Below are 17,790 nucleotides of genomic sequence, written 5' to 3'. Positions count from 1 at the left end.
CGCCTAGAACCACGAGACCACCGCGGCCGGCAAAACCTATTTTGTTGCTGTGGATGGTTCCAGAACAAAAACAGTAGGTGGAAGACGGAGAGGTGATAGCTAATTTTTGTGGAATGTAAAAAGCATTCATCTTCTCGAGTCGCTTGCAAAGACTCAAACGGTAACTCAAACACTTGGATGAAAAATATGTGATGGGGAACCTGGAATGCAAAAAGGGTGTTCGTCTGCCCATGTCTGGACGTCCACAGAAATGTTTCGGCGGTGAAAACTCAGGTGTTTGAAGAACCATTTGTCGGAAAACACACTTTATGCTCCGTATTTTGCGATTCATCACATCTTCCTGACCCCACCTGTAAGGAAATACTTGGCTAGAATAGTTACGTAACGAAGTCGTGGCAGCCGCCGACCTGCCAGCTACGGAATCTCCTCACTGGTAAACACTGCATGACGTTCATAGGCATAAAGATGCCGACGTCCGAAAAAGTAGCAGCATCTAGAAACACGATCCTTCGTTGCCAAACTGAATGTTTCGTCATATGCAGTAGGAGGCTGTAGGACCGAGTGAAGTGCCAAAGGTGCGGTGCACGTGTATGTGTAAAATTCCTGCGAGGCAGAGCCCGCTGCCATATTCATTACGGCGCGTGATCGCACTAGAAGACGGAGTGGCCTGCTCAGTTCGCACATACTGATCCCAGGAGACCGCCTGGCCTTAGTGATTCCTTCTGTCTACTCCTGGGCAGTCAGTTAATCGGGCCTCAACTGCATGCACTGCGTCACAGTCACATTCAGTATGCGTTTGTGCCGTTAACGTACCATGATCACCATTCTACCATCGCAGGCTATAAAGAGCAATCGCTGCTATAACGAGCTACTTCCTTCTTTCAGGTGTCTGTGGTCTTCCCTCAGTCAGGACTCTAGGTATTGCATTTTCACTCATCCGTGCCAGACATTTTGAATCTCGACCCGATTTCTTTTTATTATGTCCATAACCCGAAGTCCACCCATCGTTTCACAAACTTATTCGTTCATCCGTTATCTCCATTCGTGACTATTATAATATATACGAAGATACAAGTTGTCGCCTCGCTTCCCAATGAGTAACCTATTTTCTTGTCCACGTCACTTATAGTCCATGATTAGAGCCGTAGATTACAGTTGGGCGAATGATACTGCCGTATATATTATTTCTGCATGACAGACGATTAGCTGACACACACACACACACGTGCGGATTTCTGCGACAGGCCAGAACCTAGGGGCAGTCGGCGAAGTCTTTCGACAGCTCCCATCTGCCGATCTCGACCCGTCGTTTTCCACTATTCTACAGGCCCCGTCCGTCGGTTCTAGTCTTTCAGATCTGCCCAGAGGTTGGGTTTCGTGGTGTGTGGGATACATAGCGGATTTTCGTGATTCATTCGCTGATCCAGGATTGCACGCCTGACAGGCCAGAGCTCACAGGCGACGGATTTCAGTAGTTGCGATTGTGTCTCGCCGAAAGTACATTGCTTTTAGACATTATTGTTATTATAGTACATTTATGGATTTTGAACCTCGATTGTATTAACGACAGGAAGTCAGTATGGACGATAATATGAAGAAAATAGTGGCAGCCGCTAGCGATATATGCTCTGTAAACTCATAAATTTCTCGCAAGAAAAATCACACAAATTGCGTCAAAAAATGGGTTGCTGGACGACAGCTTTCTAGACACATGAATCCGATTCAGGGTCGTGAACAGTCCTCTGAGAATCGCGAGGTTTCGATATGCTTAGCAGAGGGCGTTCGGGATAGTAAAGTGCATACCTACAGAATAATGAATGTAACACTGTTAAGAGTAATACAGCAATGAATATACTACACGCGATGTTTTTAGTGGTTCATATAATTCTTTTCCGCATTGTGTAGTAGTCCGCGCCTCTCTCAGATCTCTTTAGACTATTTATTTCAAATTTTGAAATTTTGTGCCTTGGATTCTTGGACACTTCGGTCAACAGTTGGAGTATCGTCTAGAAATTCTTAACGATCTCATTTGTGCGCCCTGCTTTATACCTTCTTGTTCGTGGAATATTCTTTTGGTAATTTCTACAAAAAAGGTATTTCGCGGTTCAATTGTATAAGTTTATCGATGTGGTCATTCCTAGACTATATTTGTAGCAACTAAAACCTACAGGAATTAAATATTTATTTTATTTTCTGAACGTGACGTGTTGCATAAATATGCTCGAGTGTGTCCAGATGGGGAGCCGGCCTAAAGATTGTGTGTCTACTAAAGCACAGGCGGGGCCTGCGGGTTTTGCACAATCCGTCAGAAATGTTTGTGGCCCGTCTCTAAAATCTGCTTGTATGTGGCCAGGATAGCGGAGGCGACGGAGGGTGACGCAGGGGGGGGGGGGGGGGGGGGGTTGTGTTTGTGAGGCGTTAAGGCCGCGTCTAGTCTGCAAAGTGAGAACTTTTAAGATTATGACAATACCATACGGTAATGTTGCTGCAATATACACTTTGGAATTCTACAGTAATCAGGGATAAAAGAAGAGGCATAAAAGATTATTCACAACATGTACCGAAACCACACTGCAGCTTTGAGTCGAAGGACGTGAATGGGAAGCAGTGGTTAAGCACGGTGTAAGACAGGGTTGCAACTTATCCGTAATGTTGCTCAGTCTGTACACTGAGAAAGCATTACTTGAAATTAATGAATAATTAAGAAAAGAAATTAAAGTTCTTGGAGAAGAAATAAAATTTTGTTGGTTTCCTGAGACGACTTTGTGTCAGATCGCAAAAAAACTTAGACCATGGATTGTGTCCTGCAAAGAGGTTGTAAGTTGAACATCAATAAAACTAAATCAAGGGTAATGGAATGTATTTGAAGTAGGTGATGCTTAGGGAAATTAGGCTAGGAAATGAGACCTGAAAGCAATAGGTTAGTTTTGCTGTTTCAGCAGCAAGATGACTGATCATGGACGGAGTAGAGAGAATATAAAATGCAGGCGGTCATTGGCAAAATCTATATCCAAATTTATACTCCGCAAGCCACCCAACGGTGTGTGGCGGAGGGCACTTTACATGCCACTGTCATTACCTCAAACACTTTCCAAAAATAAGTTTATTAACATTGAACTTGTCCGTCCCGGTAGGAGTGGTCAGCGCGACAGAATGTCAGTCCTAAGAGCCCGGGTTAGATTCCCGGCTGGAGATTTTCTCCGCTCAGGGACTGGGTGTTGTGACACGACTTTTACATTTTACTTAACATTGAACATAAATTTGCGTATTAGGAAGTGTAATGTAGACGATAAACAGTTCAGAGAGAAGTCACTGGGAGATAGCAGAACACTACTGACGAATTTAAAGGTAGATCTAATAAGTATAACGTTGTACTGAATCGAATTGGCAAGAAAAGAAATTTATGGCACATTTTTTATTAAAAACATGAATCGGTTGAGAGGGGACATACTGAGGCATCAATGAATACGTAATTTGGTAATGCAGGGAAGTGCGGTTTGTCGATCGGGGGAGGGTGGGGGGGATAGCGGAGAGGAGAAGGTATTACACTTCACTCCGAAGACTGGTTTGATGCATTTGAAGTGCGCAGCTCGTGGTCTAGTGGCTAGCGTTGCTGCCTCTGGATCACGGAGTCGCGGGTTCGATTCCCGGCCGAGTTCGGAATTTTCTCTGCCCGAGGACTGGGTGTTTGTGTTGTCTTCATCATCGTCATTCGTGACAGTGGCTAGAGTGGACTGTGGAAAAAAAATTGGGACTTCGTACGGGCGTTGATGACCGCGCAGTTGAGCGCCCCACAAACCAATCATCATCATCATCATCATCATCATCATCATCATCCATTTAAACCTGCTTATTGCACTCATGCCTTCGTCTCCTTCCACAATTTTTACCCTCACACTTCCTTCCATAACCAAATTGACTATTCCTTCATGCCTCAGGATGTCAACCAATACCTTCGTTTAATCAAGTTGTGCCATAAACCTCTTTTTTCCCTAGTTCGATTCTTTACCTCCGCATTTATTATTTAATCTACGCGTCTAAGCGTCAACATTCTTCTGTAACACCACGTTTCAAAAGCATTCTGTTCTCTATGAATGAAACTCAAAACCGGTATAATACTCTACAATATTTGATACACAAACCGGTTTTCGGCTGTTACGCCATCATCAGGTACAAATATAAGTATTGATTTTGTTGGATCAATGATTTTGAACTAATGCATCTACAAACTGTCTCCATTTACAGAGATGAAAATGTTAATATTAGACTTAGGAATAAAACAGGGATTATTCCAGAGCAAATGCAATGAATGATTTATTTAACGCAGATAAAGTTTGTGACACACTAACTAATGAACGCTAGACAAATTGCAGTAGTTGCACATACAAGAAAATAACTGAACAATAAACTTTGATTGACATATTGGAAAGGTCTGGCTGAACAAAATAATCTTGTCCGTAATAAGTCCTAAATTACAAACATGTAAGATGTACTAATGATATGAAGCAGGTGTGATTTTACGAAGTAAATTTTTAACTCAAGAGAAATTTTAGTAAATGAAATAAACGAAAATGCATTTGAGTAAAATGGGTAATTTACAATATGACCTAAATGAGATTATTATTAGTATCTGTTGTTAAGTGGCGAGCGAGGAAACTGTGTCTGGTCATTCGCTTGTAAGCTTGGGGTGATGGACATGTGTTTATTAATTTCCATTATTTCACGATAGTTCATCTACCTTTCTGTATAGATGCGATACTTCGTTTTACCTTGTAACTATGGCCTTCATTTAAGTTGCCTACAAAAGTAGTGTCTCTTTTTCTAAGTTTCCAACTGCTGTGGTGTTCCTTCAGGCGGGTAGATAATGCCCTGTCAGACTATATTGGATTTGCAGCAATTACAAGTAATTTTATGTATTCTACTCTTTTTCCGAAGTTGGAGTGCTGTTTTAACCATTGGGCAAAATGTGTCCAACAGTGTTGTGCGCAAAAAATGATGTTTTTATTTTCCTGGATTTAAGCTTCTGTTCTTTCATGTTTAAATTGTCCGTCGCCCACTTTTCACTTCAGCACAAGACTACACTCGGGCCAAATACCTTCACAAAATATTTCCAAATAAGGACATCAATATTAGATGTTAATACATTTGTCTTTCTCAGAAATATTTTTTCTTGCTAATGCTTGTGTGCATTTTAAATACTCCCTACTTCGGCCATCATCAGTTATTTTGCTGCCCAAATAGGAAAACTGATCCAGGATGTAGGTTGCAGTAGGTACTGGGAGATTAAGAAGCTTGCACAGGATAGAGTAGCATGGAGAGCTGCATCAAACCACTCTCAGGACTGAAGACCACAACAACAACAACAACAACAACTAATGTGACATTTGTATTATATGTTTACGAATTATGACGATAGTGTTTGCAATCCGAGCGCGAACCGAGGAGACTCTGGAGAACATTTGTGCGCGCGCCCGCGTGTGTGTGTGTGTGTGTGTGTGTGTGTGTGTGTGTGTGTGTGTGTGTGTGGTGTGTGTGTGACCGTCAGCCGGTACCGGAATTTCTGGGGGCTGGGGGAGGGGATAAAACTTTGAAGTCCGGCAGGAGTGGAGTAGTTGCGGGTGAATGTCATTGCTCGTAACGAGCAGCCCGCGAACCGCTGCCGTGGCGGCGTGGCCTCTGCGACTGGTACTGCGCGTGCGCGGGCGGCGGAGGCCCGGAGCTCCCGGCGGAGCGGAGACCGCGGCAGTAGCACGCGAGGCGCCGCGCCACCCGCCACGGCCGCCGCCATGACGACCACGGCGTCGACGCCGCCGCCGCTGCTGCCGCCGCTGCCGCTGCCGAGGCCCCCAGTAAGAGCGCCACTCTGTCCGTCTGTTCAGGGCCTTCCTCAGTAGGAGTCCTATTGTTACGTCAGTCCTCTCGCTTGCAAGGGAACCTCCCCATCGCACCCCCCCTCAGATTTAGTTATAAGTTGGCACAGTGGATTGACCTTGAAAAACTGAACACAGATAATCGAGAAAACAGGAAGAAGTTGTGTGGAACTGTAAAAAAAATAAGCAAAATATACAAACTGAGTAGTTCATCTGCAAGATAGGCAACATCAAGGAACATATGAACTCAGATGTGTCGTGGTCCCGCGGTTACTGTGAGCAGCTAAGGAACGAGAGGTCCTTGGTTCAAGTCTTCCCTCGAGTGAAAAGTTTTAATTTTTTATTTTCAGACAATTGTTATATGTCCGTCCGTCCGATGCGAGGTAACTGCGCCGTAGTATGGGGACGCTACACCTAAAAAAACATCGAAACACACGACGTCAGTCGACTACAGCGCACGGAAGAGAGAGTATTCCTGCTAACGAGGCTCCCTGGCTGGCAGTTGACTGTTCGCTACTTTGGACGAGAGTGCATTAAATACGTGAGATGTATTCCGTGGGCAATATGAATCCAGCAAATATAGCTCCCGACTTCAATAACAAGGTCAATGAATATTTTCCTGTGGAGGAATCGGTTGACCTATGACCTTGCGATCAAATGGTTTCGGTTCCTATTGGAGAGCCACATCCTTTCGTCTACTAATCGCACGGTTTTGCGGTGCGGTCGCAAAACACAAACACTAAACTTATTACAGTGAACAGAGACGTCAATGAACGAACGGGCAGATCATAACTTTGCGAAAATAAAGAAAGTAAACTTTTCACTCGAGGGAAGACTTGAACCGAGGACCTCTTGTCCTGCAGCTGCTCACGCTAACCACGGGACCACGGCGCTCCTGAGCTCACACTATCCTTGATGTTGCATATCTTGCGCATGGACTACTCAGTTTCTATATTTTGCTCATTTTTTTTTATAGTTCCACACAACTTCTTTCTGTTTTCTCGATTGACCTGTGTTCGGTTTCTCAAGGCCAATCCACTGTGCCAACTTAAAACTAAATCTGAGGGGGGTGCGGTGGGGAGGTTCCCTTGTTAGAACCGTCGCAGCTGCACTAGCTCCTGTCTTCTGTGGAGCAGTACACGAGGGCCCGTGTACTGAGGGATGCGGGAGGTGGCGTTTCCTTATACGGAGACCGTGTTTTCGTTGGCGTGGGTAATTACAAATGCGATAAAAAATTCTCTGAGCACTCCGCGTAGAACGAGAAACACACTTTGAATACTTTAAACTTCTACATAAACACATTTCATTAGCGGTCCACCAGACTGCCACACAAAGTGCGAAATGTGTAGTAGGTCAGGTGCACGTCGTGTAAAAATGTCCATAACCCTTTTACAGAAAATAAACTCACCAAATAAACACAGCCAATGTGGGAAAAAATGCTGCCTTCATTTAATAAATTTACGGCTGCCGTACCGCGCTCTGAATACAATGACTGGGTGAAAGTGAAAATGTATTCAAACTTTCGTCACTTCCGCAAGCTACGTGATCGTTAAACAAGCACGGACACAGGTATCGAAAAGAAAACAACAAAAGAAAATTTAAAAATTATGGATGCGGCTTTAATTCTCATAGTGAAATGTCAGAAAGACTTAGCGAATGGTGAATATTTCGGCTATTTTAGTCGTCCGTTTTTGGACATAGCTTGGCTTGGGCATGGAGCACGCGACACAGCCCACAACACAACTTGACTCCATTCCAGCTCTTTCCCACTATTTCTCTGTTAGGATTCTTACATACTTCTTAAAGGTTTCTCAGTATAGCCATGTAGAGCAACAAAAAACCTTCATTCAAAGTTTATTTTCTATAAAATGCGTATTTGAACCATGAACACTTTTTATTTTAAATTCAAATATCTACAGGTTTCAAAATGGCTCTGATCACTATGGGACTCAACTGCTGAGGTCATTAGTCCCCTAGAACTTAGAACTAGTTAAACCTAACTAACCTAAGGACATCACAAACATCCATGCCCGAGGCAGGATTCGAACCTGCGACCGTAGCGATCTTGCGGTTCCAGACTGCAGCGCCTTTAACCGCACGGCCACTTCGGCCGGCTTACAGGTTTCAGTCTTGGACCATCTTCACTACTGCTCTTTATACGTTTAATATTCCTATATTTGCTTTTAAAGTCTCTGTGTCATGTACTTACATTCATGGCATGCACTAGACATTTTAAGTAACGCCTAATGCAATATGGTGGCTTAAACCATTTTAACCCTTCATCCGTGAAGATAGTTAAAGACCGAAAGCGGTAGATATTTGGGTTTAAAATAAAAACAGCTAATGGTTCAAATATGCATTTTATACATTACTTAACGGCTGTTGACAGTCATTTTCCAATAACGTTTCTTTTCAGTACTGTCAGAAACTAAGTACCTGAATTTACTCTCTCTCTCTCCTTTTTCTTTTTTCTTTTTCCTATGGGTAAAGCAGTTGGCCTTTTGTTGTAGATGTCACAGTCGTTTTGCCATGGATGTGCAACAACAGTAGTCAGACAGATACTAAACCCAAAAACTAATGGCGTGCGACGTAAGTCATTGGCCCACATCCATCTTTACCTGTGTGTTAAACCTTGTGGACAGTGGCCGAGGGCTAATGCCAACACCTGCTTCGTTCCTGATGCTGTCGATCTTATACTAGTATACATATCTTACACATTCTTCTTTGTTCTTATTAAATCTTCTTTATCGTATGTCTACAACTAAAATCATCTACCGCCTCAGCCAAGCCGCTACTCTACTTTAGCGTGAATACAAATAGAATTTCCATCATACACGCACACACGTGTCCTGTATACAAACGCAATTGACACCTCAAACTATCTGGAGATCTCTGCATCTCACAAGGAAGCAGTAACGACGGAATTTGCGTAAATGACAGGAGCATACAGTGTGGCAATATTTACCTCCTACTAGAATGCGCTCTTGTCGGTTACATAGGACGAAACTCCCTTTTTCTTTCATGTGAATCTCCTACGCAGTGCGTCAAACCGACTTGCATTAGTAATTTCTACTGTGTTTTAGTATGGGAACTATTTATGACAGGTAATTTGCCGTTTAAGCCCCGAGTGAAATGGAATATTTCTCTTGAAGGACAAAATGAAATCATTTTACGGTGGATCCGGAAGAAATGCAATTACTCTTTATGTTGAACTTTCGTGGCAGGAATACTATTTTTTGCATTGTTGTACAGCATTATTGACGACATGCATTGTCAGTGGTAGCGTACTAGCGATGATTAGGATACATAGATGCACTGTAACGGCAGGATTTTCTGTATCAGGAACTTCATGACGATAATTTTCACAGTGACGTCCTATTTCGGCAATATGTTTGTGACCAAATTGAAGTGAGTACATATTTTTCCCGCTTTGTGTTGTTTTCGGGTGAACCAAACAGAACGAACCATGGTGAGGTCGGTAGCGACACATACATTACAGGAGTCTGGTGAAGTGGCATTAGTCGCGCGAGGAAAATCGGCGTCCGAGGCCTGTAAACATCTGGTGTGTAATAATGGGAAGAAAACTTGTTGATCATTACAGTTTTAACGGTATTTTGAATGGGCAAACGTATGGAAACTCTTTTGAGGACAAATAACAATTTTTTGTGGAAAGTTTGTCTCTAACAACGTCGAGTAACGTGGTTCGAACACGTTGGCTGCCCAGGAAATTAGTCACGAAAAGCAGGGGAAGCGATAGATAGCAGTTAAAACGGAAAAGGCTGCACAGTAAATTGGCGTGCTAGATCACCAGATCTTACATTTTCTCTAGAGATAAAATACATCAAAATGCCACCAAGTCGTACAGATGTGACTGAACTTCTTAGAAACACTGCAGACACGTTGACGAGGAATTACTATTGCATGACAGGGATAATTTGAAAGTAGGAATAAAATAAATGTATTGTAGGTTCAAGTTCATAACTTCGTACATGTCCTGAATTTTTACTAAATAAGTAGAAAAATGCAAAATGTGTTAGAGTACAACATTTTTTTTCTCCTAGAGCATGAATATGTATTTTAAAATATGGATACCACTTTTTTTTAAAATTGTGGTGTCTTGTTTCGCAAGCGACTATCTAGTAGGAAACCAAGAACTCCATCCCCCCCCCCCCCCCTCCCAGCCGCAATCCGAAGTGAAGCACCCAGAAGGAAAGGAGCAAAACAGATTATTAACGAGTGAAGGGAGTTTGTGGTCTTATTTCAGTGGTTACAGAATTAGTCAATTAAATAAAAATAAAAAAAAACCTTGGCAGCATGACTCCACTTATCAGTAGACATGGTGACATTGCAACCACCACTACCACACTCCCTTCTCCCACCTCCCTGCCTAAATGCGTGCGCTGGATTCGGTTGGAAAGGTGGAAAGGCAAGCTATCCCACAACTGTTTCAACTGGTCCTTTGTATCCTGTATACTGGCACTCCCGAGCTGGCGCCACACATGATCCGTTTGGGACACATCTGAGGGTCTTGCTGGTCACGGGAGTAAGTCAACATAGCGCAGACAATTCATAGAAACAAGTGCAGTGTGTGGATGAGCACTGTCCTGTTGAAAAATGGCACCACGACACAGTCCCATAAGAAGTAACACATGAGGATGCAGGAAGCATGTGACGTACCGCTGTGCCGTCAGAGTTGCCTCAGTCACTACCAGCTGTGACCTTAAGCAATGCCCGATGTCTCTCCACATGTCCGCGTGGACTAAGATTGCTGTGCCTGTCCGAGACATTGGGAGAACGCAACCTCTCCCCAGGCCGCCGCCATACTCGCTGACAGTGGTCACCCAGGATAGTGCAGAACCACGATTCATAGCTGAACGCCATGGCGGCAGCATTCATCAGCAGTACATGCTTCCCGGTCACAAGACCACTCGAAACGCAGCCGTTTGTGTTTCGATATTAACGGCTGCCTATGCGTGGGACGTTAATACCCGAGCTTCGTTGCTTCTAGTCCCGACCAGTGGTGCACGATGACACAGAACATTGCGAGTGAGTCCATTACTCGTTCTCAAATGGCAGGAGCAGGTGTGGATCGATTACATTGTGCTTGATGCACAGTATACCAATCCTCCCGTGTGTTAGTCAGATGTGTTCGGTTGGAACATTGACGAAGAGTACGCCTGCCATCACTTTCTGATGCAGTCCAAACATCGGGCAACTGTTACACCCAAATACCCAGAACATCTGGATGTTGCACGAACCAGCCGGCCAACTGGAGACCGACATTGAGTCCCGTTTCAGTCTCTGGGCAGATGCTAATAACGCTGTCTCACACGGTTACGCGGTATCTCCCTGTCTTTCGCAGTGGTCACTCAACGTCTCGCGTTGATCACACCACTTGTGTACCCTATCAGACCTGCTAAGAGCTCCAAACACAACTACTTTGATGCACTTTCTTTGCAGTTGTACCTTTTACAGAGACAGCAGCTTTAATAATTTATCCTAGATGCCCGTCAATGTTGTGTGCGTGTACGAAAATTACATTGGCTTCCGACCATGTCTTTGAGGACTTTACCTTTTTTGTCAGGCAGTACATTTGACTAAGAAGCAAGTAAAACCTTTATAATTGAAGACGTAAAACCCTAGTGATGTTGGTTATATTAGTTTCAGATTATTTACGCTTACACTAATGAAGAAGTCAAAAATAATACTGCTAATGCTTGATGGTGCCGGCCGGAGTGGCCGAGCGGTTCTAGGCGCTACAGTCTGGAACCGCGCGTCCGCTACGGTGGCAGGTTCGAATCCTGCCTCGGGCATGGATGTGTGTGACGTCCTTAGGTTAGTTAGGTTTAAGTAGTTCTACGTTCTACGAGGCTGATGACCTCAGAAGTTAAGTCCCATAGTGCTCAGAACCATTTGAGTCATTTTTGCTAGATGGTAAAATTTTGCCACACGAACTGGAACATATCGCAAGCGATTAACTATTATGGTACTGTAAGCGAGAAAAAGTTTGCAAAAGGTTTGAAATTATGTGTAAAGTTTTTGGAAGTCGCTAATTGTTCTCATTCTCAAATACCGAGAGAATATTAGTGCGGGGAATTTGCGCGTCGTGATGTTAGGCTGCCTGAAGACATTTGCATAGTTTCTAACTTTCATATTTGACTTACTCCCTGATAAGTGGGTTATTACAGCATTTTGAAGTTTTAAATACTGAAAATAAACATATTGTTGCCATTGTAAGCCGTTAGACGGGTAGTATCATCTTGTGAACCCAGTCATTGAAGCAGATTTGGTCTTTTCTATTTCCTTGTGGATTGATTTCTTTTTCATTTGATCCTAGTGTGTATGTGAGGAACAGTAATAGAAGATTCGGTTAGTATTAGACAATCATGCACTAGAGAACCGCTTTATGTCACTTTTTCACATATAAGACGCCTGCTAACAGAAACACGTTTTATTACAGTTTCTTATTTGTCACGGTTATCCATCCTACAGCGCTCGGGATTATTTTATTTAGACATTCGACCAGTGTTGTTGAGCCTAGTGACCCAGGGGCGTAGCTAACCACGTGTGACAAGGCGGTCAGAGGCGACGCAGGAAACAGTAGCAAGGCGCCGACACGCAACCAGGGCGACACAGGTCCCTTGCTCAGATACCAAGTTCGAGGGAAGGCGTTGTCGCCGAGGAGTCTGTAGATAATGGTACGCGCGGCGGAAGCTGCCGTTGACAGGGACAAGTTCGCACTTTCTGTATGTTCGGTACTACGGTTGCGACGTAGCAAATTTTCCCGTATATCCAGGAGCTGAATATGGTGTTGGTATTATAATACGGGATGCGGCTGTAAAATAACGGGACTTATGCTGTCACGGACAAAATACACATGCGCCAAAGATGAACGACAGATAGCTGTGAAGCGTGACCTCCTTCTCAGTCGAATGTGGCGTCTCTGATTTCTGTAGAGGAATCTGTGTGGCCGTGGCCTTCGTCTGAGTAAGAACTGTTATTTTGTTCTGCCTGAAGAATTATAAGTTTAATAATAGAGCAACGAATTGCCGTGAAGTTTCACACGAAACTTGGAAGAATTGCTACTGAAACCTGTCTGTTACTAAAAGAAGTCTCTTTCGGGGAGTGTTTATCACTTACGTGAGTTTTTGAGTGGTTCAGACGTTTCCGAGATGCCCTAAAAGACGTTGAAAATGACTCACACCCAGGACGGGTGAAAACACTGAAAAACTAGGTAGTCTGAGTCGATCTGACGATCAGTTGAACTTCCAGTCGATTGCTGAATACCATAAGGCAAATTTTACATAACCAATTTAACATGAGAACAGTGTGTGCGAAATTGTGCCGAAAATTATTACGGTCGAACAAAAAGGAGCTCGTGAAAATGTTTGCGACAACGCTTTGAATACCACTGAAAATGATCCTAATTTCTTAGGAAGACTTAAAACATGTGACGAATCTTGGTTTTTTGGTTATGATCCAGAAACTAAGCTGCATAAAGACAACACACGGATCATAACGGATTGTCCGTTAGGGATTTCTAGCGAAGTCAGCATCCCAGTGTTAGACCACCCACCTTATTCGCCTGACGTAGCACGATACGACTGCATTAAAAGGAACTAGATTTCAGTTCGCTGAAGCACTGAAAGAAAAAGCAGCTGGCAGCATAAATTAGCTCTGTGTGTGTCAGTCTTTCTTTAAGAAGCGCTCAAGTGTTTGTTGTTATGAGATGTAATGAAATCATCTGCTGTTTAGCTAGAGTCGAACACTCCAAACCGCTATTTCTCGCGTAGTTAGTTCCAGATTAAACCGACTGAGATAAAAAAAACACAGGAAAAAATGAGCGGAGAAAGATAAATTTAACGCTCCCCTCGACGCGAAGTGTCATTGAAATTTGTTATTCGTAAATAATTATTTGTTTTATGTTCGGGCAAAAATATTTGCTTTCTCTACGGGAGTTGTCAAGAAATACCGTGAAACGCGAACTGAAGTAAACACGAATCAGTCACAATAATATTTTGTTTATTTACGACGCGTGTATACGTTACAAACCTTTTAGCCAGTAACGTAGCATTTGCAGTTACAAAGACTATCAACTTCTGTACTCGTAAGCGGTGTTACACAAAGGCTCGGCAGCAAAGGACAAGCGCGTTTGAATATATCAAAATTAAAAACGAAACAATAAAAATCTCTTGCTCACTGCAGGAAACGGCGTGTACTTAAACTCCGTTAATATCGTCACGACCATGTGTTTTGTATCGCCACTCTGACCTGGAGTACTGGCACCGGCTGGTGTAAGTGTGCACCATGAATAAAAATATATTTATTAATAACTGCGCAATAATGCCACATGTTGCAGCAAATGGTGTAGTCCTCACAGCATAAATTAGTCAGGACAGCGCACTGCAGTCGTTACTTCAAAGAAAGTACGCTGCATAACAGCTGCAGAGTGTCTAGAGCACGAACCCATTGCTTCCAAGATGGGTTCGTAGTGTCTACCGTTCACCTAACGTAAAAGGTAATGTATTAACGAGATGACACAGCACTAATATAATAAGCATAATCTGTTACACACAATAGCGACAAGAATCGCATACTATAAAAAGTTAAATAAAAGAAACACAACTATCGGAACAAGAGGAAGTGCATAACGTGAAAACCACAGCCGTTTGCTGTACTTACACGGTCAAATGATGCATCAGGTAGCAGAATGATAGATACGTTCTATTGTTAATGCCTCCAACTGTTACTGTCTGCAAGTTGGGAAAACGCTACTGCTCTGCAACTGTGCACAGATTTCACGCCTAGCGGCCCAAAATAGCTTTAAAGTTCTTTATTAGGGCAGTGAAAGTAACGAAAAAAACTGTATCCGTGTGTATTAGTTACTAAAAGCAACAGTACTCGTTACAAACATATCGTTAGTCGTTACTTTCGATACCGATGATGTCGTAAAACTCGTATGGAAGCCAGTTGCATACATACGTTTACGTCTTGATACTCCGATGAATTTTTTTGTACTTGAATGCGTTCGAAGGGTGTTTAACAATGAAAAATGTTTTAAATTATTTAATGTTGAAGTTAGACGTACTTTCACAAATGCAAGATATGTATATGCTTTTTAAATAACTGATAAGCGACATGAAAATAATGTTCTCAGTTTTTCAATCAACTAAAAAAAGTGCTTCATTTCAAAGTAGGATCCGAATGATGAACTTACATAAAAATATTTTAATTATATATGTGAAATACTTTAAATCAGACTTCGGTAATTTTGAAGAAAGCGACCAAAGCTACACACATCGGTACATCGAACTGCGTGTCCATGTCTTTTACTTCGGTTGGGAAGTCTTTTTACAATAATCAACATATGTAGGCTATAATACAATGGTCATCAGAAAATGCATATCGTATCACAATTGCGTTTTAGAGAAACCTTTGGTTCACGTTTGAAAACAAATTTTTTACAAGATATATTTTTAAATTTGATGTAAAACCACCTTTCACGGAATATAAGGTACGGCAAAGATCACATGCCATATCACCGGTAACTTCGGTAAAAAATGTTTCACACTTTACTTCTTTTCTTGTCCATTGTAAATCGGACTGAAGTGAATAATGCAGAGCTGTACAGACGTCCTGATTGACAAAAGGGTCATAAGTCGGGAAAAGGATTAAAAATGGTAAGTACTGTTTCCGCACTCTATCTTGGAGGCTTGGCCTGAAGTTTGCTCAGAGAATGTCAGAACAATTGGAATATTTCTAATAACTTTTTATACACCTTTATATGTTAGATGAGATCAAAAACAAACAATAACGACTAAACTGAAACATTTGCAGGTAAAAAATAGAAAAAGACCCATGTGTTTGCATTAAAGGTGGACCTACAGATCATAGAGAATTAATATGCAAACACGGACCAAGAAGTAGATCGAAAATATCTTATAACAAACAATGACCGTATAAACCATTGAGCTCGACACTTAAATTAGTCAAAGAGGCTATGTAAATTACTCACCTCATAATAAATATTAATACAGAATATTCCAGTTCCAAAAACAATATTTTAAATCAAACTAACTTTCCACGACAACAAAGGTCGTACAGTACAAACCATATACTGTATATAGCAACTACTGCGCCGATGCGCGCGCATCCTCAAGTCTTCCGAAACCGGCCTATTGGAACCGAGCGAGCCGAGTCCATAGCGAAATGGGGGTAACGAGTTCCATCCCATATACCGAATCTAGTAGCAACGCCGTATACTTTGTATACTTACGATTCGTACCGCATTCGCCGTTGCCGCATTCCAATATACGCATGCTCCGTGTTGGTGTCCGTTGCAGAGCGCGTATCGATAGATGCGAGTAACGAAATAATGTACGAGTAACGATTCGCTAGTTCGAGTCAGCCAAAGTATTCGTTACTCAGTACCGAATACATACGGTTTGCTACAGGTCTGTTCTTTATTTTACTCCACAGCCGCTCTTGGGTTTTATAGTGCAGTCGTTTCCTAGTGGAATCCGAAAATGGTAGGTGGCGAAGCGTTACTCTAAAAATGGTTCAAATGGCTCTGAGCACTATGCGACTTAACTTCTGAGGTCATCAGTCGCCTAGAACTTAGAACTAATTAAACCTAACCAACCTAAGGACATCACACACATCCATGCCCGAGGCAGGATTCGAACCTGCGACCGTAGCGGTCACGCGGTTCCAGACTGAAGCGCCTTTAACCGCACGGCCACACCGGCCGGCGAAGCGTTACTCTTTCAACCTTGCTTCGTCACAGCACGATTTTCATATTTCAGTAACTGTAACCGGTCGTGGAGTAAAATAATGATTTTTTTTACCTCCTGGAGCGGCTATTCATTACTTTATTTCCAGGGATTCGATAAAGAACATGCATTTTATCCGTTGTCAATTGGAAATCTAATCTGGTTATTCTTCTTTAGTCATTTAGTCACATTATCCCCTTAAGTCACGGGTTTCATAGAATGATGCTGTTGAAGAAGGCGTATTCGAAAAGTAAGGGCCACTAACATGCGTTTAAATATTGTGAACTCAGATCAACGTTTTACGAATAGAACTCCATCTGATGTTCGATAACAAAGTCGCAGAAGCAGTAGTTTCCATTCTGATGGAGCACTTGGAGAACGACTGACAAGAACGGGAGAAAGGAATACAGTAGAAGAAGAATGGGTAGCTGTGAGAGATGAAATAGTGAAAGCAGCAGAGGCTCAAGTAGGGAAAAAGACGAGGGCTCGTAGAAATCCTTGGGTAACACAAGGGATATTGAATTTAATTGATGAAAAGAGAAAATATAAAAATGCAATAATTGAAGCAGGCGAAAAAGAATACAAACGTCTCAAAAATGAGATCGACAGGAAGTGCAAAATGGCTAAGCAGGAAAGGCTAGAGGATGTAAAAGCATATATCACTAGGGGTAAGATAGATGCCGCCTACAGGAAAATGAAAGAGACCTTTGGAGAAAATAGAACCACCTCTATGAATATGAAGAGCTCAGATGGGAAACCAGTCCTAAGCAAAGAATGGAAAACAGAAAGGTGGAAGGAATATGGTTCAGATGGCTCTAAGCACTATGGGACTTAACATCTGAGGTCATCAGTCCCCTAGACTTAGAACTACTTAAACCTACCTAATCTAAGGACATCACACACATCCATGCCCGAGGCAGGATTCGAACCTTCGACCGGAGCAGCAGCCCGGTTCCGGATTGAAGCGCCTAGAACCGCTCAGCCACAGCGGCCGGCGTGGAAGGAATATATCGAGGTTCTATACAAGGGCGATGTACTTGAGGGCAATATTGTGGAATTGGAAGAGGACGTAGATGAAAATGAGATGGGAGATACGAAAATTTAACAGAGCGCTGATACACCTAAGTCGAAACAAGGCCACAGGCGTA

The sequence above is a fragment of the Schistocerca piceifrons genome, chromosome 5 (genome assembly GCF_021461385.2).
Source record: "Schistocerca piceifrons isolate TAMUIC-IGC-003096 chromosome 5, iqSchPice1.1, whole genome shotgun sequence".
In the NCBI taxonomy this organism is placed as follows: Eukaryota; Metazoa; Arthropoda; class Insecta; order Orthoptera; family Acrididae; genus Schistocerca; species Schistocerca piceifrons.
This window is presented reverse-complemented; position numbering follows the sequence as displayed.